Source organism: Helicoverpa armigera, chromosome 10 (genome assembly GCF_030705265.1).
Source record: "Helicoverpa armigera isolate CAAS_96S chromosome 10, ASM3070526v1, whole genome shotgun sequence".
In the NCBI taxonomy this organism is placed as follows: domain Eukaryota; kingdom Metazoa; phylum Arthropoda; class Insecta; order Lepidoptera; family Noctuidae; genus Helicoverpa; species Helicoverpa armigera.
In genome coordinates this window covers 10,246,688-10,271,783 of record NC_087129.1, presented here as the reverse complement: position 1 = coordinate 10,271,783, position 25,096 = coordinate 10,246,688, and the positions used below count along the sequence as shown (strand labels likewise).

The 25,096-nt window shown below is 34.6% G+C and overlaps 1 protein-coding gene and 1 long non-coding RNA gene across 2 annotated transcripts in view; one reads left to right on the top strand and one right to left on the bottom strand.

The window, feature by feature from the left end:
- Positions 1–25,096, top strand: part of LOC110371003 (nose resistant to fluoxetine protein 6) — a 55,509-nt gene that overhangs the window by 5,158 nt on the left and 25,255 nt on the right. The gene's annotated exons all lie outside the window — the stretch shown is intronic.
- On the bottom strand, positions 16,329–16,990 carry LOC135117366 (uncharacterized). Its single transcript, XR_010276851.1, has 2 exons — positions 16,786–16,990; positions 16,329–16,708 (listed from the first exon to the last, which is right to left on the bottom strand). It is a non-coding gene; the product is annotated as an uncharacterized LOC135117366 (long non-coding RNA).

Genomic DNA, 25,096 nt, shown 5'->3' with positions numbered 1-25,096 from the left:
TGAGGATCCGAAACATATATTTGTGGTTCTGGTTAACGTCTGTTGTGGTTTCCACGGCGGCAATAGGTTCTCCAAATTTGCCTGGAACGTTTCAGATCCTGAAATGGTTTGGAGCAGTGTCTTCGTCAGACGGAAACGTTCGGCCTTGAAGTTGATATTCAGAGAGCCTCGGACAAGTCGGTGATCGCTCCCGGTATTAAACCTATTGATCACGGAGACGTCTCTGACTATGAGCTTCTTGTTCGTCATGATGAAGTCAATCTCATTTTTAGTCATAGTGTCGGGGCTATGATTGGATGCTTTTTGAAACTAAAGGATTGTGTTTTAAAAGTTTTAATCGATCTAAAATTAAACTCCGATTTCGAATTAGACGAATTCGATTTGAAAATATTAAAAAATGTTTACAACAGCCTTTCTGTAGTCAAAGTAACTGTATTAAAAATTTGTAAACGGGATGCAATATACTAAAAGCGGATATTGCGCTAAAATTTATGTTGACGAAGTTAGATGGTCAAGCTAATGACTTAAGCCAAAATCTTGCAAAAACACTTCGAAGACGCATAAAGGAGCTATCTGGAGTATTGCAATATTTGCATGACCGAAAATACCGTGATCACGTGATCACGGTATTGAAATTTCTAATACCGGTATTGATACCGGAATTGAAAAAATCCGGTATTTGAAAGCCCTAGTACATACGTTCACTCTCATATTATTTGAATCTTCTAAGAAGAAGCTTATCAATGACTTTTAAAGTCCGCCAGTGTAAATTCTTTTAAATTCGATATAGCTGTGAAACTTAAAGCTGGTTTAAAATCTAGCAGACACATAGAATCAAATAAAATTAAACGATCTTGTCTGATACAGAACTAAAGTCTTTTGTTGGGGTTTAAAATCGCTGATATTGTCCCCGATAAAACGCATTTCAGAGAAATAAATTGTAAACGCAAAAGACGTTATCTCAACATTTTAAGATTTATTGCAGTTACAGTATTTAATGCCTTTTTACGTAAAAAGTCTTCATTCAAAATCCTTTTTAATTTATCAAAAGAGTTTTGCTTTCTTTTATGTAGGGCGAGGTCAGAGTGCACGTTAAGACGAGGTGATTTTTTATGGAGACACTTTTGAAGAAGTGATAAAGAAAGAGACAAACTGATGATCATTGTTAGGTACCTATATATGTACTGATGTACGAGCATAGAAATTGGCTATATTTCTACAGTAAGTTCTATAGAAAACTAATGGCAGTTCCCATTGATAGGAATTTGATATCACTTGTATGGGGTTAATGGCAAAATTGTATGTTTAGGAAGCACATCAATAGATAAATATTAGGAACGGCTGTAAGAAAAACGTTCATTATTTCTATCTGCTATACTATATCAAGTATCAATTAAATAAGGCACCCGGATACACATAAGCACTAATTTACGACGGACAAAAATATAGCAAACTGCATTATAGCTCATAAATTTAATAAAGGTGCCTCCATAAAAAGTGGTAGGCAAACAGAAAAACTTAATCGGTAAAAACTAATCGATTCATTACAAGGGCAAAACGTTGATATTCGATTATCGATTTCTTTGGTAACTTCTGTGTAATGAATGTCCCAAAAAACATTAAAGTTCAAGTTTCCCCGAAATTCCAAAAAAAGACAATAATTAAATTATGGTAAACGGTTGGGCAATATAATGACTGTAAAAACCACGGAGGAAAGAAAAATAGCGGAGATGCCATAAGGAAGGTAGATTATGTGCCTTCTGGTATAGGTCAAGCAGTATACCTAACGAGACGTTTGGGTTCCCTGTCAAATTAAAAACAATCGGTCAAATATTGATCTTGATTGATTGGTGATTTTATTTTGAAACTAATAGTCAGGTCAGGTAATAGTCGGTCAGGTCAGGTAATAGTCAATAGTCAGTCAAACTAAAAGGCAGAGCCAGTAACGTTTCTCGTCTCCCGAACACCCGCATTTTGGCGGGCTACTTTCTTAAGAGATTTAGCGTTATGATATCTCCGCTAGTCATATAGTTCTCCATGGTAATAAAATACTGTGATAAAAAAATGAAGATATTTTAAAGTTCGGACGTTCAACCGGTTAGACTGCTCACGAAAGGCCGTTGCCGAGCGAAATTTTAATAAGGCACAGATGTCATGTGGTTGCCACGTACCCGATGATCACAGGTCAATCGATCAAGGTTAGATTTTGCTTGCTACGGTCACTCATTGGATAGGTGACCATTTATTATGTGAGTGTAAGAAATATTTTATTAATCGTTTATGTCGAAAATATTATTAATTGATGTATGACCTATAACTATGAATCATGTTTTAATAGAATAACAGTTGTCATTTGTTATAGTAAATTCGTTTAATGCTAGTTGTGCTCTGCAATTTGACTCGTATTCCTGGAACTACTTTCCACATCTGGATAAAGAGTATCCTGTGTCCTTTCTCAGGCTGTTAACTATTATTGTACAAAATTTTATTTTTATTGGTTCAGTAGTTTTTGGCGTGAAAGCCGGACTGAGATGTATTATGAAATTCAAAACCTAGTAACTCCGCTATGGAGATTAGATTGACTGTTTGTGTAAAAAAGATAGATGCCGTCTACAACTCACTGTGAAAAACTATAGTTCTAGTGATTATCTTTGCATACAAATCAACTAATTTTATTATATTAGCATAAGTTTGGAAATATGATTGAATTAGAATTTTACTATATCGTGTTATGCATTCAAAATGCTCTTTCAATAAGACACGTTATTCAAGAAAATGTTAGTATAAAGTCTAAAATACTAAAAATAAATTCAATTATTATTCTAATCTAAGTCATTGATATTTAGATATCTTATTCAGATATTTTTACTACATTTTTTTACATTATTTTAGGTTTGGGAATTGATTGAATCAGAACAGATTATTTTTGAAACTGGAAATCTATCTATACATATAATAAAATGATAGAAAAGTCAAAACTGTACATTGAATATTTTTTTTAAAGAATACTTGGGGGGTGATCTATTATCGATTCTGAACCCAAATATATAGTTTTTAGAATTTTTGTCTGTTTGTCTGTTTGTCTGTTTGTCTGTATGTCTGTTTGTCTGTTTGTCTGTATGTTTGGTCTCACTGAACTCGAAAAGTACTGCATAGATTTAAATCAAATTTTGCATGAATATTACCTGGGGGCCGGTTCAACATATAGGATATATATTATCACACTATCACCTACAGGGGATGAGCAATGAACGATAATTTCTGTTGACGTTTCTGCAACAGCGGGTGCAATAATGACACATATTTGAATGCTGAACTTTGTAAGTTTATCGGCCTATTATCAGTCTTTACATAGAAAATAACGCTTTTATAAGTAACTTGAGCAAAAAACAGAATTTAAAGAAATAATATCTTAAAATTATAGATGAAGAAAATCATGCAGAAACAGATGTGCCATTAAACTGGTAGTAGGTAAAATATCAATGAAAACAGACTTCATTTTATCATGGTATGATTTTACTTTCAAGAAAAAATTATATGACGACGTGTGTATTTCGCTATCATAAAAACACTACAAGAAATATCAGCGCATCATCATCGACATTTTTTATAATTCTCTCACCATTAGAAAACTACATTATTTGCGAATAACATAAGGTATATTTTATCTCGGTGCGGGCAGTAGTTCCTATGGGAAGCGGCACTCATGTCCCGAAGAAATTATGAACTTCCCCACATTCTTAAAAACTCTACATATGTTGTTCTGACATATAAGCTATACCTCTCATAAACATGGATATCCATTCATTTCATCCAATAACAAACATGCATCACACTGAAAGTGCATTGCAAGTCTAAGATTTAATTATTATTAAAAAAAAAAACATTGTAATTAATATTCAAACATCCTTAAAAATAAGTTCCTGGTTTTAATATATTACATTATTTTGAATTCACTTGCATATAAATAGAAGGTCCTTATTAATATACTTTTTGAGTAATGAAGAATGTAGGCAAAATAAGAGCGAAAACATTGTGTCACTTCTAAAATTAACATCAATGGGAATGACTACCTGTCACAATACGTCAACAAGATGTCAACAGACGACATAAGAGTTATCTATCGTCTTTGTCAACAAATTTAAAACGATGCCATCTAAATAATTTTTTGAATATTAACGTCAAAATTGATGACATTAGCGGACTAATTAATTTATCGTTTAAAGTCATAGATGGAGTTGTGAGTTTTTCATAAACAAATTGAGCTGGGGTTTTATTTTAGCTAATCTTCCATTAATGTGGCGGCCTTAACGCAACTTACGTTGAATGAGTAGTATTAAGTAGACCTAAAATATTTTTTGTGTGGTGCAAAATATGTAACGCTTAATGATCCTAGAAGAAAGATCTGTCTCTCGCAAGCGCTACTAAGCGTGAGTTAAGGTAAGTTTCTGTAGCTTTAGAAACAAGCTCAGACACAAAGTGCAGATTAAAGAAATGAGAGGTTTCTCGATTTAATACAATAAGCACGTAAACTGCTTTATAGCCCCTGAAAACGTACAAATTACGCGTCGCAAGCCAGAGACATACTTGATTTCAACTTCTGATCACAAATACACACATACATGTGATCAGTTTTTTTAGACTCAGTCCGTGGGTCTGACTGTGACTGTTCGTGATTACGAACAGTTACGGACTGAGTCTAAAAAAACACCTTTTACATAACTACGTTCATATCATTGATAGCATTCAGTTACAAAGACAGAATTGCTATCAAACGTGTTTTCGTTAAATGTACTATTATTTTTTGCAAACCTACATTCCCAACTCTGATCTCATGGAGGTGGCGCCCGGGTGTCACCACTGTGCGGACTGTGCGACCTATCGCACCCGGCCCTGGTTTAAACCATGGTCTGGGGCGAGAAGAAATGGGATGACAAAGAATGAGGCGGCGAAGCGACTGAAAATTCCCGACTCTCATCCCAGCCACTGCGGTAAGACACCACGAAAGCCGGATGTCAAGAGACGACTCCCGGCCACCGTAGGCGTGAGCGATTAGTTTTGAGTGGGTCATCGACCTTCCTGCTTCTAGGAGACCCGTTATTTCACGCGCCCCTCAAGGAGATTCAGCAAACCCTTGTGAGGCCCACGCCTGACAGGGGTTTGGGGGGCCTGGGCCAAAGCCTGACACTCCCTCACGCTGTTCAAACTGATGGCTGAGAACTACGTAACTTTCCAGGATGCCTTGCAACGTGTTGCAAATGCCCAGGCCAGGTCGTGGGGACTTGGTCGTCTTCATCACATATTTACCAACTCTGAGTGTTCATCATGCACACCCGCTTCTCTAACTTTATTGAAGGATCACTAAGATTGTTTCTGTCGCTGTCGAACCTTTTTACATCAAATCTGTAGAAGTGTGAATATCGAATGTGTAATATATCGAATTTCCGTTTGTGCATTGCACAAAAACCAACGTTATGATTTTCGAGAAGTCAAAAGGGTCGGCCTGCTAAGAATTACATTCATCGTTGGTTAATTGAATAAATTTTCAGAAACCACAATAACAGTAGGAACGAAAGCGAATGATCGCTTACTCTGATTTTATCGAGGTGATCAAGTCAGTTCTGGTCTGTTCGCTCATCAGATCTTTGTAAGCGGTTCGGTGATAATATTACTGTTGTCCTGTTTACCTACGTGTTACACAAATTATGGTATTTAAACGTCCTCCGCAAGAGAGGGAACGTTTGTAAGTGCTATTTATAAAGGCGAAATTTTACCGGTGTGCAGTAGTGACGCACAGTATACACAGCACTTATGTTTCTTCTGATTAGCTGGCTCCACCAAGAAATTACAAATTGCGAGCTTACATTTTAAAAATCTTGGAAGAACTGCAGGCAACACAAGAATTGGACTCACACTCTCGGACGTACACTTTGTCTGATCGTGAACTTAGTAAGTTGCGTTTAGGCCGCCACATTAATGGAAGATTAGCTAAAGTAAAACCCCAGCTCAATTTGTTTATGAAAAAAATCACAACTCCATCTATGACTTTAAACGATAAATGCAAACATTTCGGTGGAATTCCAACAAACATAGTGAGTGAGTGCACAGAAAATCCCCGAAATACAAGTAGTGAAACTATGCGCTTGCCTGATGACTCAGTCATCATCCACTCAGCTATTCCCAAATTATGTGGGTGTTGGCTTCCAGTCAAACCGAATCTGTTTGAGTACCAATATTTACTTGGAATGCCTATCTGATCTCTTCAACCCAGTGAACTAGACACCACGTTATCCATGGTAAGTAAAACTGTTTGACAGACTTTCTGGCTCCTGATTTGTCGCAGGTGCTGCAGAAAATGTACAAGTGACAGCTTTGTCAGACCTTTGTTTCCTGTGAGAATTACGTAATAATTTTCCGAATCGGTTGACTAGATCCAGAGATTTCCACAACGTCACAAACTTTACTTCTTTTGTTTAGATAAATAGCCACACATCGTCGACACCACCTTGATTGATCAACCCGTGCGTTAAGTAGTAATCCTAATTATACTGTTATGTAAAAGAATATACCTACGGCATAAGTAGTATTTTGACAATTCCAAACCGCCCACGCAGACGAAGTCGCGGGCAACAGCTAGTTCATCCTTAATTCTTAAATAGATTAAGCGCTCACAAACTTTTAGTCCGCCGATAGTTTGCTTCCGGCTCATAAATCAGTTTGATAAATGGTAGTACGTACATTACAAAGATCAGGTATTTACTTAGCTGATGTCAAAAAGACTGCAAACTTTGATTGAAACCAAAATTTCGGGTAATTTGCCTTCGATTTGGCCAACTGCCTGCGGTGTGCGAGGTACTCTTAATCAGAATAGGTTATTAAAAAAAAACTGGAAATTAATCAATTTTTATTTCTTTTACATATTAAATTGGCAACAATAATCGTCAGCAGGTGTTCAGATATTTACATAAGTTTTTCCAGTTTTAGGCGGTTTAGAAATATTTACAAACTTGAATTATAAGACAAAAAAATACAAATATTTTGCGAAGGTGAGATAGCGTACACTCGACGTTATTTAAGCAAAAAATGTATTTTCTTAAAACATAGAGTTTTATGTTATTATAAAATTATTAATATAGTGAGTTTATAAGTACTTAAGAAACCGGCTATTTATAATTTTATAAATGTTTTTTTTGAAACTAAAACAGGATATATATTTCAACAAAATAACCCATCATCAATAAAAATGATTGACATATTTTTTGTTTTAATTTGTGATAGAAAATATTAAATTAACAATAAGTAATACTAGCTTTTCCCACGGTTCAATATCATAAAATTAAATACAAGATACTAATGGACACCAATAAACTGGTTATGTATAAGTTTGTACCATATTGATTTAAATAAGTATCATAAACTTATATAATATAAGAGTCGCACGATTTACATGGATATGTTAATAAATCAGCATTTCATCAATAATTGTGGAAACATAAAAACTTAATTACTATGACACTTGGGGCCAATTTTCAACTTTTATCTGAAGTTTTTTAGATTTTGTTAATTTTTGTACCTCTAGAAAATATACCGCTATATTTGTTCGTTAGATGGAACTTAACTGATGATTGAAACATCAGCCCTCAATCGTCAAATATAGAACTATTCTAAGGCTCTATATTCAAAGAAGAATTGTTATAATAGCAGATAAAACATATAAGTTTAATTACCGCCAAATATAAGGAACCTTCAAACAAAGTTGTTGTTTGGCAATCATTTTGTTGCTGTATTTAGACACGATTTATTGATTCCTGGTTATATTTCTATTGCGGAAGTTTCAAATAGCAAAAAGTCGTTATGAACTTTTTTGAACGGGTTTTCCCAATTCATATTGAAATGTTGTAAGCCATTAGTTTAATCAGACATTAGATAATTGTTGTATAATACTATTCCACTAGTACCGTGGATTTTTTATTTAATGTTTACTCCGGTGTACCTATAGCAATGGTGATATTATGTCATCGCCGTCAGTATATTGAGTGAGACCCTAGATCGTTTCAAGTTTTCTCACTTTTTGACGTTTATAACTTTTTCAGTTTTTAACCCCCGACGCAAAAACGACGGGGTGTTATAAGTTTGTATAATAATTAGAAAATAATATGTAGCTAATTTAACTTGAATAAAAATGATGGCGAAAAAAAAATTGGTTCCATATCTATCTGACCTACTAATGCGTTGGCGTAATTTTATCTTGTTAAAATCTTAATGTATTAGAACGGAATAAACATAACCATACAAAGAGAACCGGTAGTTGCATCTCATTTCCGCTCATAACTTTGTTTTACATAATTTTGGCAAAGGCCAAAGTCAATGTCATATAAGCTAAGTTTGCCTTTTACATACTTTATTACTATTGGTAAATAAGTAATTAAGTAGCCCTTGACTAATGAGCTCTATTGTTTGTCAATGTGTTAATTTTTTCTTTAAGCTATTAATTAGTTGTGAAAATGGGCTGTTTTAATGTATATCAGGAGTTGAGTTTGCTGAGATCAGGGTATGAGACTCGATAGAGTATTTTCTGAGAGATCGTGGTGTCGAAAGACATGAAGGAGTGCCAGGTATCTGAGAACGATGTCGTAGATAGAGCGAAGTGGAGAAGACAAATTAGGAAAGCTGACCCCACCAACATATGGGATAAATAGCTGGAAAGAGAGAGAGGGTATGAGACTCGATAGAATATTTTCTGAGAGAACATCAAACTTCAATTGTAGCGAGAGCAAAGGATGTGCTATTTCAATACTGTCCGTGAAAATGATAATAAGCGGCTACTTCTCATAATTACCTACTTCTTCCTGACCTTAACCCTCATTAACCTAGCCAGTAATTTCTCACAATGCCCATCGATGGATTTACCAGGAAATTACCCAGTCATCTTGTAAGACTGACAATGAAAGGGTTCAAAGTCATACCATATCTGATGCTCTTTTTACAAAACGATTAATTTATGTGGTAACTTCTTTTTGTATATTGCAGTCTCCGTAACATTGCATAAGAAGGAATGTCATTGTAGCCAGTTTTAATTTTTTCTATTTTTATTTGGAAGATATGTTGTAATGTATGATCATTATCATTATAAATAATACATAATTGCATAATATTAATATGCCGTAATTTTTCATTCCTACGATTTATTTTTGCTTAAGTAATAAATATTTATTTTGGGAATTTTTATTCGATTTTTGGTCTTCTTTTTGAGTCGATGGCAATCGATATTTTTTAGTCGGCAATTAGGTCTTTCGCTGTGCTGATGTCGGGGCAGACTTGGAAGAAGTAAAATCATACTTGTTATGTTATAAGTTTTCACTTCTAATTTCAAGTAAAGCCGTGGGCAGAGGCTAGTTGGTTCTATTTGGAATTGGTGCGGAAGTATGTATTTAGTCGTTTATGTATTTATTTGCTTCTACGACTAGGTGTATTGGTATATTATTGGCAAGGAGGTAATTCAGTGACCTCTAAATATTAATATTATTTTTGTTTGATTTGTTATCGGTGCAACGATTTATCAAATATTTTTGTTTATTTATTAAACATCGGTCGTGGTGACCGTAAAAATAAATATTTTCTTAAAGTCTACAAACAGTAGATAAGTAGGTAAGGAGGGGGAATTGAATGGAGAAAGGGAGGACCCTTTCTCCATGCAATAGGTAATATTGAATTTTTGGCCTAACGGCTCAGAATCTGTCGTGCACGAGTTTTTATCAGGTTCTAATAAAAATCTTACAAGTTCACCACACCTTGTTTGTTCGAGATAAACACTAAAAACCACTGAACTAATTGTCATGCGGTCACCAAATACATAAAGGTTTTGGTGTATAATTTTCGTGCGAAACCTGGGCAAATCTTTAGTTGATGATATTACTCCGGATTTAAGAAATCTTTTTAATAGATTTAATTCCATACTTAAGTTGCAATACGAAATCTTTAATCAACGTTTACTCACATAGTTGCGTCAACAAATTCTTGGCATCAAACCAGTGCGTTGAACTTAACCAGATTGTGCACAAAACCAGTGAAATATACTTGTGTAATCGAAAGTAGGCCGGTGACATGCCTATAGGTAACCTAGAATTGTAGCACAGATGTTAAATGTATCTTAAGTTATTAGGTTATTGTATATAAAAAAATATAGGATCCAATTTTTTTTGTTGGTTGAAATGAACTACTTTATTTATTAGTAACTAGTCGATTTCTCGCGATTCCATCCGCGTTCTGTGGGAACTACTGCCCGTAACGGCATAATAAATAGCCTATGTCATTCGGGAAGAGTGTAGCTTTCCAATAGTGAAAGAACTTTTTAAGTTGGTTCGGTAGTTTTGAAGCCTTTAGGGTTAAGCCAAAAAACACACAAATGTTTTTAAAATTATATTGCTATAGATTAAAGACAGCAAAATCTATGTGTTTTATAAGATCTCATAATAAATTATATGCTAACGGCAAGCTAGAACCGTCATCGGTTATTGAACGTGAACAAAATGTGAACGCCATTGAACCACAAGTACATAGTTTACGTAACTATGTACTTAACTTTGCTTCCGTATTTATCCATAAACAATGAATAATTTATACAAAATACCTTTATTGGTCTACATCACTATTCCATACTGGACATCACTATAAAACGTTCGGAAATCACGACACTGAATTTGCCAAAATTGAATTTGAAATCGGAACTTGTTTTTTTAAGTGTTTAAGCTCAAATTAGGAACACGTTCGTTTTATTTCTTTTCTGTCTGGAAATTCGAGTGGCCAGTTTGAAATGGTTTCTCCTGTAATAAAGAGGTCGATAATCTTTGGACTTTTATGCATAACTTGAACCCATAGTAAAGCACCTAATTCGATGAAGCCACGAAATATGTTTGTGAATATTATTTTATGGTCGGTTCTTATAAAGAAGAAATAATTTTGGTCTGTAGCTTTTTGGCCAAAGCCTCATAATAATAAATGTTCAAACCTATACCATCTGTCAGGATAAAGATACGTTTCTTGCTAAGTTTGAAACTGGCCTTAGAGTTACGTATTGAAACGTAGGATTTCATTGAAGATTTTATCTTGCTAATTTTTATTCAGAGTTATCAAGTAAAAAGGTAAATGGCTAATGACCTTTGCCATTACATATTCCTTGGATGTGATAATATGTATTTTTGAGACTTCGACTATCTACGATAGTACGGTATTATTTATTTATTTATTTGTATAGAATGTAGGTATAACAATAATGGTCTTAGCTTAATGGTATTATCTTCATGTTTCACTATTCCAATAGTCTTTGTTTGATTGGTATTGACATTCATTCAATGAATTTATGCAAAAATTGCGGATAAAGTGGTAATTTCCTTTAAGGGCGGACGAAACACGTTAGGAATAGATTACGATTTAATTAATTAATAGTAATGATTATTAATTACTTTGTCGGAATATTTATATGAAGTAGTGTCAAGAGCCGTTAGTCGGACTAGTTAAAAACCTGTTTATTATAGTCAAAGACTATAAAACCACTTGACTGCGCATACAGTGCCCCGACGCTCGCCAAAAGTTAGTGATTTTGCGCGTACTATAAGGCTACGATCAGTACGATCCTTTAGTAGTGACCTCGAACTGACCAATAGTAGCCGCGGATTATGTCGCGTCCCCCCGCCAGCAGCGGTGAGTCGTGTTCTTAGAAGAAATTGGCGAGTGCGCTCTCTAGTGGTTATTTACTTTATGATTATAGTAAAGATCACATGGAAGGATTAGAGTTTCATATAAAAATGTTTCTCTATCAGAATGCCGAAACTACATATTTATTTTGTGCTCCTTTATTTAACTATAGCTTTTATCACATCTTATGAGGAAATAATAAATCTTTATGCTTTTTAGTTAGACAGCTATTTTAGCAATTAATCATTAGTACCCATTGTTGAAACAATTATTGTTTGTCCCATACAAAGACTGTCAAAAAGGAAATTGAAAAATGCTCACTTGAATTATAAGAATGAGTATTTGGGTTGAATTTATTGCTTGACAAAGTAATTTTTGCGTTTGGAAGAAGTGTTTATGATTTAATTCTTTCAGTCACCAGTATTACCAGAAGTCAGTTACCCTTAAACTATACCCAAGTGCCGAAAACCCACACAAATTAAAAATCTTTTTTATTTGTTTTAAGTATTCATTTAAATATCTAATACCTAACGTTTACCTTTTGGTTTTTGAGATTCAAACAATTGGTGTTTCTTCAAGATTGTCCTTTGTCGGCTTAAAGTATTGTTATTAAACCAAATACTTGGACATCGATGTAATTTAAGAGTATTTTGTCTAAGCTGATGTTTATTCGTGTTCCCAAAGATTTGCGAGAAAAATATTTTGCGGTATTCCATTAAGAGTCCTTACACACTGCAAACTTTTAGTCGGCCGATAGTTTGTTTGGGCTCATAAATCAGTATGAAGATGAATGGTCGTACGCACATTACAAAGTTCAGGTATTTAGTCGGTATCAGACTGACTGCAAAGTCTGATTAGGTTAAAGATTCTCTTCGGCAGCGATGAGGAGTTTTTTGACGCTTTTAAGCTGTAATGTAAATATTTCTTAAACAATATCCTTTTTTGAAAAAACTTGTAAATAATTCTGTACACATTTTTTTTGTGAATAAATAAATTACAAATATTTTGCCAACCATCGGGTCAACTGTCGGCCGACTGTTTAGTGTTCAGTTTACTGTGGTACTCTAAAATGAGTAAACAACACGGAGGGTAAACAATATTTTTACGAAAGTAATTGAGGGTAGCAGACAAATTAAGCGTCCAACGTTTGGTTTTGATGTTGTTTTGCTTGATCGGGTAAATAAAAATCAACTAGAATTTTCAGTGTTTTGATTTTATTTAAATTAAGCACATATTTTTAATAGTTGTTTTATGTTATATCAAAATGGAAAGTAAATAGATTTTTAATTACAATTTCATCTTCGTAAAGTAAACAGGTACCTAATCAATCGAATACCTGTAGATACTGTAAAGATTTTTGTTCGCAAAATGAAATTTTAACTAACTTGATAAAACAGATTCTCAGTTTGACCTGTATGTATGTACAGTCAACTTCAGGTCAGTGGTAACAGTTTTATAGGAAAATCGTACTTATTACTATTGAGTTAAGGTGCATGACAGTTACCACTGATGTGCGGTCTACTGTACAATTGTACATATTGTATGTACGGGACTACCACACATTTAGCTGAACCAATTTTGGTGCGGTTTTCAACACATATAGTATTGTCAGACTAAGGAGTAGTCTTAATGTTCATAATTGAAGTCGGTTTAATTTTTTTGTAAAAAGTTTATGTTTGAAAATTAACTCAAACTTTATAAAGATGTTATTTCCTTAACATATGCATAATTTCACGAATTCCTGCTCAACGCACATTTCTCGTACCAGCCGACCGGACGTAAGGTAGTATAAAACACGAATACGAAATCGCCATACATTTTTATCAAATATACCGTCAGCATACAAAATATGTGACGAGGCATACAAAAAATGCAGGAAAACTCGTACAAAAAATAATACTATAAAATAATTACAATTAGTAAGATGCTCAATGAGTCATGAAATGTTATCAAGATGACGCAAGATCATTCTTGCCATTGTTTTGATGACTAAGACTTATATACTGTTGCGAAGAAAATTAATACAATAAAGTTTCTTACATAGGTAGGTACCCGTCAAGTAAGATTGCCGCTTCGAAATTTACTACCAATAAAGTCTTTTTAGGGGTACCAAAACGTTTTATGCAGTTGACATTTGTCAGTTTTAAAGTGAAAATATAATTGTGTCAGTTCGCGGTAAAAGGTACCTTATGGGTGTTGGCACTTACGACATTATGTTTTTTTAGTCTAAGCAAGATTGTAGAATTTGTATCTCCAAATGACTTAGCGCCAAAGTCCATAAGGTACCTTTTGTCATGAAATGACACAATTATTGTTTATATTGATTGACAGAAACTGACAACTGCATTAAAACGGTCGGGGTATACTATGCATGAGATCGACGATAAGTTGACTTCAGAGACCTAGAGTTTGACAAGAACGAATATAAAAAAAAAACATTCTGAGCACAAAATACAAATACCTAGAACAAATCATTATGTTTAGGTCACCAGTAACATCAAGCGAAAACACTATTTAAAGTGAGAAATAAGTACAACTAACTTAACAACCGAAAATTCATATTGTTTACACTCTTAACCTAACTTAAGCGGTTCAAAACTAATAGAATTTTAGTGGGTCGACTTTCCAAAAGTTATAAAACTCAACTTAGTATGACTTAATAGAGCTGTAGTTTGTTCGTTCAGAAAACTATCGCTTGTAGTTTATGCATTGGGATGAATTTACACACTTAAGGACAAATCTTTTCTTACTTGTAGGACACTTATTTTAAAAGCGAAAGTTATTTTGATCACTCTTATAGTAAAACGGCTATGCTTGTATCAGTAAAATTAGGTTTAGAGAGAGACAGAAATCGGCTTTGTATTGAAGCTATAAGTATAGATGGGAAAAGAGCGTATTTATAAATAAATACTGTATTTTTTCAATGGAATGCAAAAAATAAAATATTACAAAATTGTACAGCACTACGAAAAAAATGTTTCATTTTTGAACAAATTACATTTCAAAGTGAATGTTGGAACAATTCATTTGACTACATAGCTTATTAATTTAATTATATCTACCTATTTGAAATAGGTAATAAACCAAATTCTATTTTAATTTAGAGAACTAATCGAACCAATCATATTTTTACTGAAATATTATCTACACTTTATAATTATTTCCCATTTTTACTGATTTCCCATTTGTAACTGGAATTGTTCTAAATACTACTGGGAATTTGTAAAACAAAGGCACAGTTAGTTGATAGACTGGTTCCTAGACTTGTTGAATAGATCTTCTTTGTTATAAACATAGTTCTTGAATTACTAGCGGACGATTCTTAGTAATTGTAATATTGTCAAGAAAGGGGTTTTCTTATTTTGCAAGTAGCGGGAAACTGGGATATTAACGTAAGTAAAAAACGAAGAAAGAAACTAAAATAATAATATACTAAATGCGAATAGACTCTATGTGTATGTCTATCTATTGCGTTTTCTCGGCAAAATGTATTCATAACATAAGGACAAAATAAAATAATTCTTTTATAATTTGTAAAATATATTTTATTTGATGATAATGTAACAAGAACGCGATATTAATGAAATTATAATAAGTAATATTAAAAAGTGCAAAAACTTCGTTGTAGCATTTGCATAATTTATTTTACAACACAATTTGCTTTACAAATGAACTTATAAATTATTTTATGTCTGAATACTTACTGCCACACTCAGAGTCAGTTAATGGTTACTTAAGTGGCTCCTTAGTATAGATTTAAAAAAGCTCACTCTCAGAGACAATTAATGATACGTTAGCATCCCTTAATGACAATTAAAGTTAAGTAAAGCAAAACCTTTACTTAACTTTCTAATGATTGATTTTGACATTTATGTTTAAGGTTATAAAAGTAAATAAAATATTTTAAAAAGTCTCAGGAATAGGAATGTTTTAACAATAAAGTAAAGATGAGTGATTTGCTTGACTTTATTGATTTTGTAGACTATACCAGAAGGTTTAGAGTAGTGGGGCCAAATAAGAAGCCCAGGAGGAGTAACATTAGAAGTCTATAGGAATATAAAAGGGTATTTTTCTATCAATGTTCAAGCAGTCACTGGGACAAACTTGGAATGTTATGATCTAGTAGCCCGGTGGCCTGGCAGTACCCATGATAGTTTTATTTATAACAGCAGTGCAAGTAAACAAAGACTGAATACAGGTGTGTTAAAAGGGATAATTTTAGGGGACAGCGGGTATGCAGTTAGCAATGTGCTACTGACACCGTTTTTATCACCAAATTCAACTGCACAAGAAAACTACAACAGAAGCCAAATAAAATATAATGTGGAATACTGTGGAAAGATGCTTTGGCATTTGGAAAAGAAGGTTTCCTTGTCTGCAACTTGGCATGGGCATTAAGATGGATACAGTTGTGGCTGTTATAATATGTGCTTGTGCGACATTGCATAATATTTCTTTACAGGTTGATGATTTGGTTCCAAAGAACTGGGAATCTCCTCATATTGAGAATGATGATGTTGTTCTGAGTGAAAGGCGTGAAAGCACAACCAACAGCAATGGATTTTTGGTGCGACAATCTATAGTTGATAGATTTTTCTCATAATATAATTTTTAATAAATAAAAATCCATAAAATAAGAGGAATACTTTTTTAATTGTTGAACAAGAGGCCAATTATGTAGTACAAAGTTTATTTGACTTCCTCGTTGATCTAGTGGTCGCAAGCGCGGCTGCTGTGCTCGAGGTCTCGGCCGGTCGGAGGTCGGGCCGAAATCGCTTTTTGAGTTTTCTTAAACTTTCACAAAGCAGCCCGTAGTCTGGAAGTTGGTGATTGATTCCTGATTGAACTCCTGTGTTATACTATCTCATGCTGCTTGTTTCTTGGCGACTGACTTGCCATCTGTTATTTTAGATTCCACGATTGGTCTCTTTTTAACTAATTGTGCTAACAAAGCTTTTTCGTCCGCCGTGAAATTAGCCACACGTTTGCGTGGGGCTCTTGTTCCTGAAGACTCCTAAAATGAAACAAGAACAAGTTAAATTCTTCAAATACATATGTGCAGCTACTAATGTACATACAAACGAAACTTACCATGATAATATGTTAAGATAAAGCTATTTATTTCAGAGCTTATCACACTTTTCCACACACTTTTCTTTCCTGACGGTTAACGGAACAAGAATTTTAAACGTAACCTTGACACTGACAGTACAATATTGACAGTGATAACAGAAAAAAGTTTCCATGTACTTTATATAATTTACATGAAAATAGGTGTTTTTACACAATTTGACGATACTCTGCCCTACGGATACTTAAAGCTGTCATTAACTAATGAACCCTTAAATTTCGTCTCTGGGATGTATCGTTCATTAACAGATTTAATGATAATTAGTTAAGGACTCGTTAGGACTAATTTAAGTATCCATTCTGAGTGTGGCAGTGAGATGTATCGTTCATTAACAGATTTAATGATAATTTGTTAAGGACTCGTTAGGACTAATTTAAGTATCCATTCTGAGTGTGGCAGTTAGAGTACCAACACACTGCAAACTTTTAATCGGCCGATAGTTTGTTTGGGCTCATAAATAAGTATAAAAATGGGGTAGTACGCATATCACAAAGATCAGGTATTTAGCTGGTATCATACCTACTGAAAACTTTGATTGTATTCACGATTTAAAGTCGAAAAAAAAAACTCCAACCGTTTAGTCGGCACTGTGTCGGTACTCTAGTGTTTCTTTGAATTAATTATGTATATGAAATAATCAGCATAATATAAACAGGTCATAAACACGAAGTTTATGTAGCAATATTTTATACCTATCATTAAAAAACTCTAAACTTTCTTTAAAGGGGTCCATATGATTTATGAACTAGCCTTTCACAAATGACAGAGTCGACTACATTTACATTCAATCAATTTCGGTCAAGTTTTACAATAAACAAATAATGAATATTATCCGTAATACAAAAGTGCGTTTAATTTCCTGTATACTTATAAGTACCTAAGAGGTCAAACCAGATCTTGTTACATAACAACCGCATAATCGTCGCGTGCGCAGTAATTGCTTTACTGTATTGTATTGATATTAATTATTCAACTTGATTAAGATAAGTATCTTTTTTTGTTTTCTTTTGGCCAAAATGGCTTCATGTCCATGTTCAGTTAATATTTATGTCATTTTCATAATGTAAGTACCTATGTACTCAAATGTTTTCCGCGTTGTGAGTCTTGAAAGAAATACATGAAAAAGTATAAAAGTTACTATTACGTTTACAATAAATAGTATACACATAAAACCTAAAACCTTCTCCTAAGCCTGACACATACTATACTGAAAAACGCATCCAAATCGGTTCTGCCGAACGTGAGATAATCTCGCACAACATGCATGTTAACACGAGAGCCTCGTTTTTTGAAGTCGGTCAAACATAGCTTACCGAATTTTGAATTCCTATAAAAGAATTTTCAAACATAAGCTAGTTGTAAAAAAATATAAACTTGGATTAAAACTTGTATGGTTATTAACACAGGTGCAAAAGCATTTAAAATAATGTTAATGTTGTATTATTAATGACTACGGCAATTAAGTTTTTTCCAACGTGTTACAAAGATTTATGTTATTGCGAATGGAGTACCGTTTATAATAACACGTTGCTGCTTTGAAATTACAGTTTAATAGATGATGCACTAATCTATTTTAATGTTGGTGTTGTTATGGTGTTTAATAGTTTATTTAGTTTTGATTTTTTATTTATTTTAATAAGGTCGATATGTTGTTTTACTATTACATACTTGAAGAATTGGTTTATTTATTTATGTGTATGGTAGATTGGTAAATAAAACATTATCCCAATAGATTGAACCCAGAGGAAACTGTTTTTATCCTGCCCCAGGGAATCATTATTTAACTATCAAAATCTACTAAGCCATTTAAGAAAGTAATAAGAACTTTATTAATGAAGTTACAAATACATAGGCACCATTCCTTCTAATCTTGGACGTAAACCTAATGTATCAGAAACGATTTTGCTAACATCACTTTTGTACCATTCCAGTCGTCCTAATCTTGCTCAGTGATCACACCACCAAAAAAAAAATACGAATCCATAGACAGCTTACCAAAAAATTCAAACATGACTTTATACAGTAGGTATTATCATTAAATTAGTACTTTGAACGTCACAGAGTAAAATAGTCAGTGGAACAATGCTGTGACGACGGCGTGCGACCACAGAATAACAAATAGTTGCACATACCAAAAATATCTATCGCTAGTGCATGTCATTTGAAGGTTTGTGTTACGTAAAAGTAATAGGAATATGGTGATCTTTCTTCTTAGAGGATTTGATTAAATAGGTATTAATCTTATATTGGTTGGATATGTCCAAATTATGTTTGAGTTCTACATCCTGTTCAAAAACCCTATACAATATGCTTGTACACCATTAAGAAATCACCGATGTGACTATAAAATCATTTTTATTTAGGTTTATAGTAAGGTACCTATATAAAAATAAGGGTTCGAGAAACTGCTGCACTTCTATATACATATAATAAATCTGTAAAAAAAGTGTGTCTGTACATTGAATATATTAAAAAAAAAATAATTGGGTGGGGTTTAGAAACAGTAATGGAGCACAAATCCAAAAAAAAAATTTTGTCTGTATGTCTGTATGTCTGTATGTCTGTATGTCTGTTTGTTTGTACACGCTAATCTTCGGAACTACTGAACGGATTTCAATGATTTTTTCTTTGTTGTATCAGTATTAAGTCTGGTCAACATATAGGCTATAATTTATCTTCGAAACTTGAAGACCTGATGCAGAACACCAACAGACCAACAAAACTATAAGAGATACAAAAATGGTGCCATGGCAAAAATTGTTTCATGTGATGAGCATTTTCAGTTGAGATAATAAATTTGAAGATCTGGAACACCTTATGTAGAACCCCAAGAGCCCAGCTTCTCTGTACCATATACAGGTATGACGTTTTAGCAAAAGTTGTTCAATTTGATAAGCACTTTCTATTGCCTTATACAAATTGAAGATCTAAAACACCTGATGTGGAACTCCAGGGTCCCAGCTAGACTATAGCATATAGAGGTATGACGTTTCAGCAAAAGTTGTTCAATCTGATAAGCACTCTCTGTTGACTTATAAAAATTGAAGATGTAAAACACCTGATGTGGAACTTCAAGAGCAATACTACACTGTCTTAAAATGTATAGAAATGAATGTTATGAAATAGGAATGGTGAATTAAAAGTAATTAGTCCGTCTTTTAGATAACCCTAAAATAATGGACACGTATTTTTCTTTTCTTCTCTCACAAACAAATAATAACGAAGATATAACACGCTTGAATTTTGTGTTAAGTCACTGCTTAGTACAAATTTTACATACCCAGACGTGGCGTCACGAGCCCCCACTCTCCGAATTTGTTGCGTTATATGTTATTATTATTTTGTATGTCTCTTCCAGACCTCGGGACTACAGAGTTCCGAATTTTCGGCAGGAAAACGTGGGGCCGAAGCCAACACGCTGAAGCCCTTTTGAGACAACTTTAATGAAATGGTGACACAAAACCGACGATTATCCCTTTATACACTATAGAAATGTACTCAAGGACTGTCCCCGTTTCAGTGCTAAACTGTTGCTACCTATGGATGAAAACTACTTGGGCTATTGTGATTGAGATGCTAATGGACTAGGAATGGGGAAACTACGCGAACTATGGATACCTGCCGATGACAATGTATTAGATACATGTAAAAAATGGCAGGTGGAGACTTAGACTCAGACCCCCGGGAATCAGTAACTGAATAGCAACAAGAGGGCAACAGGGACATCATGAACGACTGAAGTGTGAGGATACCTCGGCGGATTTTAAACGCAGATTACGCGCTCCCTGTGGGTCACTTACCACGAGGCACCTATCCTCCGAGCAGGGCTACTAACCCTGCTCCAGCGACTCCACTCTGGACGGCCAAGCCAAGCCAGAGGCGTGAGACCTACTACCGTCATGGTTCACTCCGACCGGCCGGAGATTGGGGACAGTATACTCTCCTTGGAGGACTCAGTATATATAGCCCCGCGGGGTCGCTACTCTCCGTCTGATGACGTCAGATGTCCTGCGGTGCTTATATCTCATTATTATTGTCGTTATTATCTCAAGAGCCTTTATCCCAATTATGTTAGGGTCGACTTCCAGTCACGATGCAACTGAGTACCAGTGTTTTACAAGGAGCGACTGCCCATCTGACCTCCACAACCCGGTTACCCGCTCAACCCAACACCCCTTGGTAAAACTGGTCAGACTTACTGGCTTTTGACTACCCATAACGACTGCCAAGACTGTTCAATGACAGCCGGAACCTACAGTTTAACATCCCCTCTAAATAACGGTCATTGGTTCCAAAATATACGTAGAAAGAAAATACGAACTTAGAAAAGTTGCATTAGCAGGTATTTGCTAGATCTGGAATCAAAGACGCACGCTCATACTTGAGAGATTGGTTCTCTACCCACTAAACCACCAGGACTTCCACTAAGTCATCACGACTTTGTCATCTCAGTAACATTTAATGTTTTTTACATAATAATACGTGTAATATTTTTGCCACACACATCTTAAATGCGGACTAATTAGAATCACTACTCTTATCCCTATGGTCACGTCTATTGCTGTTCAGTTCTCAGCGTTTCGTTTAGGTAGTCTGCTGTGCTTTTGCCGTTGAAGTACAAAATTAAATTTATGGTACGTTTCTGTTGTAATGGCTATGCGTACCTATTCCGTTGTGTTCAAGTCAACGGGCCCTTAAAATTCAATATCAGACGATACAGATCTTTGATTTTGCTGACCCCGTAGTCGCTGGCATAGGGACAGGATCCGCGTACGAAGTCGCGGGCAGAAGCTATCATAAATAAGCTGGAAGTACCTCCAAGCGGTGAAGGCGGTAATAGTTTAGGATAGACTTTCAATGGTGATGGTATATCATCGTCAATTTTACCCTTTTACTACAAAACTTTATAGAATGAATGTTCGAGTTTTAATGCTATTTGAGTGTTGTATTATTTTCCATTTATCTTCGTGACAGGGTAGCTTGCTCAGTAAAGCGGGGGCGAGGGGGCAGTCAGCTAGATTTTAATTGATCAGGTATCTTCTTCACAATGAAACTATTACCATGGCTAGAAAGAGGTCGAACTAAGAAAATGCGGACTAATTAGAATCACTACTTTTATCCCTATGGTCACGCCTATTGCGCTTAAGTTCTTATCGTTGACGTACAAAAGTTAAATATGTGGAACGTTTCGAATGATTTTGCGTATTCCGTTTTCCCATCAACGGGCCCTTAAAATTCAACATCAGACGATTCAAATATCTTCGATTTTGCTGACCCCGTAGTCGCTGGCATAAGGGACAGGATCCGCGTACGAAGTCGCGGGCAGAAGCTAGTACAAAATAAACAAAATAAAATTAAAAATATTCGCCTTCAGAAAATATGACATTTTACAGGTTATTAAAATATTAACTGAATAAATAAAATTAAATCTACATTGACAGATTATATTCAAGTTATAATTAAATCATCTTTATCAAATACCAAGGCAAGTAATTTGTTCAGGTAACAAACGTTTCCTTATTTTAAAAACATGTTTATATTTTGGAGTGGAATTTTTGCCGCGCAATAAGATTCAGTTTATATAAAAATAGCTATTATGCAGTCAATATGACCACACCGTGATTCTAAAAATAAAAAATACCATTTATTTCGGTCGCAAAATCAACGTATTTTTCCTGCAACGCTATTAATTATAAATATTTAAAGATTTGGATATGAATACTTGATTGCAATCTACATTTGGAATTAGGTTTTGTGGTTAACCCGCAACTTGTTTTTTATTTCATCTTTATAAATAGCAATTTAGTGTTTTGTTTAACATGTTTTAATTATTATTCAATTTAATAAGACAAAAGTTTACTCAACAGAATTGTTGGTTATTAAAAAAAACTGTTTACTATGTATTTTCACGTTCAATTTTCGAAGTAAACAGTTGTTTTAAGAAAAAACGGATGTTTACGTTGTCGCTGAAAATGAACCTCAATCGGATTACTCTGGTTAAGGCAACGAACATATAATGGTTATTAAAGTCACTCAGTAAGTCATCAGAGAAAATCACTAAATTAATCCTTGTCTACAAAGTGCAAAATTGGAGCAATTCATATTTTGTAGCCATGTGATTCGTAGATAGCATCTAGCTATTCTAAGCCTTTACTTCTAAAAATATACACGTACTCCAAAAACCCAAAAGTATGCATCACCACACCGCCACCATTTTTGACCCCCAAGGTCCATTACACCGCGAAGCATGTGAATTTTACCAACCACCCAACCACTAGTGTTCAAACTTTGACGTAAAATTACACAATTTAGGTCAATATCACAGTGCAAGCGTTAGTTAGCACGCGACCTGCGTATGAGTCAGTCGGTCCCACGGAGTAAAGAAAGGTGAGTGGAGATGCCATATTGCAGTAGGTCAGACGCCTTCTTCTAGGTCAAATTCGTAAGAGATGAACAAAACGATCTGTTACGAATGCAGTAACAAGGCGTTGGGGTGCTTTGGGTCATGTGTCAACGATTTTTGGTATTACAAAAAATGCCCGGGTCCAAAGAAGGCGTATAATGGCGAAAACAGTAACATTCCTCGTCCACTTCTCACGCGGGTTTTGGCGCGTTACTTTCCGTTATGGCACCTCCGTTGGTCATTTAGTTCTCCATGGTCGATCCCAAACGTCTGCTTAGGCATTCGCGCCGAGAATCAAGGTCGCATGATACTTGACTGTTAATGTTACTTACTGCCACACTCAGAGTCATTTAATGGTTACTTAAGTGGCTCCTTAGTATAGATTTAAAAAAGCTCACTCTCAGAGACAATTAATGATCCGTTACCATCCCTTAATGACAATTAAAGTTAAGTACAGCAAAACCTTTACTTAACTTTCTAATGATTGATTTTGACATTTATGTTTAAGGTTATAAAAGTAAATAAAATATTTTAAAGTCTCAGGAATAGAAGTGTTTTAACAATAAAGTAAAGATGAGTGATTTGCATGACTTTATTGATTGTGTAGACTATACCAGAAGGTTTAGAGTAGTGGGGCCAAATAAGAAGCCCAGGAGGAGTAACATTAGAAGTCTATAGGAATATAAAAGGGTATTTTTCTATCAATGTTCAAGCAGTTACTGGGACAAACTTGGAATTTTATGATCTAGTAGCCCGGTGGCCTGGCAGTACCCATGATAGTTTTATTTATAACAGCAGTGCAAGTTAACAAAGACTGAATACTGGTGTGTTAAAAGGGATAATTTTAGGGGACAGCGGGTATGCAGTTAGCAATGTGCTACTGACACCGTTTTTAACACCAAATTCAACTGCACAAGAAAACTACAACAGAAGCCAAATAAAATATAATGTGGAATACTGTGGAAAGATGCTTTGGCATTTGGAAAAGAAGATTTCCTTGTCTCCAACTTGGCATGGGCATTAAGATGGATACAGTTGTGGCTGTTATATGTGCTTGTGCGACATTGCATAATATTTCTTTACAGGTTGATGATTTGGTTCCAAAGAACTGGGAATCTCCTCATATTGAGAATGATGATGTTGTCCTGAGTGAAAGGCGTGAAAGCACAACCAACAGCAATGGATTTTTGGTGCGACAATCTATAGTTGATAGATTTTTCTCATAATATAATTTTTAATAAATAAAAATCCATAAAATAAGAAGAATACTTTTTTAATTGTTGAACAAGAGGCCAATTATGTAATAAAAAGTTTATTTGACTTCCTCGTTGATCTAGTGGTCGCGCGCTGCTGTGGGTTTTCTTAAACTTTCACAAAGCAGCCCGTAGTCTGGAAGTTGGTGATTGATTCCTGATTGAACTCCTGTATTATACTATCCCATGCTGCTTGTTTCTGGGCGACTGACTTGCCATCTGTTATTTAAGATGCCACGATTGGTCTCTTTTTAACTAATTGTGCTAACAAAGCTTTTTCGTCCGCCGTGAAATTAGCCACACGTTTGCGTGGGGCTCTTGTTCCTGAAGACTCCTAAAATGAAACAAGCACACGTTAAATTCTTCAAATACATATGTGCAGCTACTAATGTACATAGAAACGAAACTTACCATGATAATATGTTAAGATAAAGCTATTTATTTCAGAGCTTATCACACTTTTCCACACACTTTTCTTTCCTGACGGTTAACGGTTCAAGAATTTTAAACGTAACCTTGACACTGACAGTACAATATTGACAGTGATACCAGAAAAAAGTTTCCATGTACTTTATATCATTTACATGAAAATAGGTGTTTTTAAGTAAAAACGAT